Below are 799 nucleotides of genomic sequence, written 5' to 3'. Positions count from 1 at the left end.
TGTTGTGTAATAAGAGGGAAAGACTTCTAAACAGGGGTTAAATATAACGTTGGGGAGTGTGATAGTTGTAATTGATAAAATGAGAATAGCGGTTTCATTCCATATTAAGCGTGCAATAACGGGAAAAAAATCCTTATTTTAGATTTCATATTTGAGTAAGCAAAAACGTATGGTTAGACTTTTTTATTTATTGTGTTTCTGTTGACTATTACCTGTCTATTATGTTTCAGCTCAGCTGATTTGTATTGATGGGAAAGGGAGATGGAAGTTTATAAGTAAGATTAAAAACCATGCTTAAAACGGCAGCAAGCCATTTTCTAGATCAAATCACACTAGGCTAAATGGGGTGTTATAAATACCATAACTGTATTATATACCGACTACTATATACAAATTATCCCGTTTTTGTATCCTTTCCTTTGTTTCTCTTTCAACACAAGAAGCACAAAGGGGATTCAGTGGATCCTGAAGACTCCTGCACTGACGCTGTACCTCACCTTCAGTCTCAGATCCTTGGATTTTGCAAGACTTTACTTGCTCCTTATTTTTAATAAACATTAAACTTCCCAGTGTTGGTCTTTGTGAAAAAGTGCAGATACACCTAAGTATGATTAGCACAAAATGTTTAGTTCTATTTAGATTGCTCCTGACTTGAGCATATTTCCCTCTTGGCTCTCAACGAAGGCGGTCGCATTTTCTCTCCCTCTCCCTCCCCTCACCTCTCCTGCTTTGCTTCTCTCGTCACGTCTACTGTCTTGTACTTTGAGAGACTCTCGCTGCACTGCTCTCCAAAACCAAG

At 38.0% G+C, this 799-nt stretch overlaps 1 long non-coding RNA gene across 1 annotated transcript; it reads left to right on the top strand.

Annotated features, from left to right (window-relative positions):
- Positions 1-224: 224 nt before the first annotated feature.
- On the top strand, positions 225-567 carry LOC143741329 (uncharacterized). Its single transcript, XR_013205007.1, has 2 exons — positions 225-275; positions 441-567. It is a non-coding gene; the product is annotated as an uncharacterized LOC143741329 (long non-coding RNA).
- The last annotated feature ends 232 nt before the right edge of the window (positions 568-799 follow it).

Source organism: Siphateles boraxobius, unplaced genomic scaffold (assembly GCF_051911475.1).
Source record: "Siphateles boraxobius isolate OS27281-9 unplaced genomic scaffold, OSU_SipBor_1 189, whole genome shotgun sequence".
NCBI lineage: Eukaryota > Metazoa > Chordata > Actinopteri > Cypriniformes > Leuciscidae > Siphateles > Siphateles boraxobius.
Note: the sequence above shows the minus strand (reverse complement) of the source record. Positions and strands in the feature narration are given on the sequence as shown.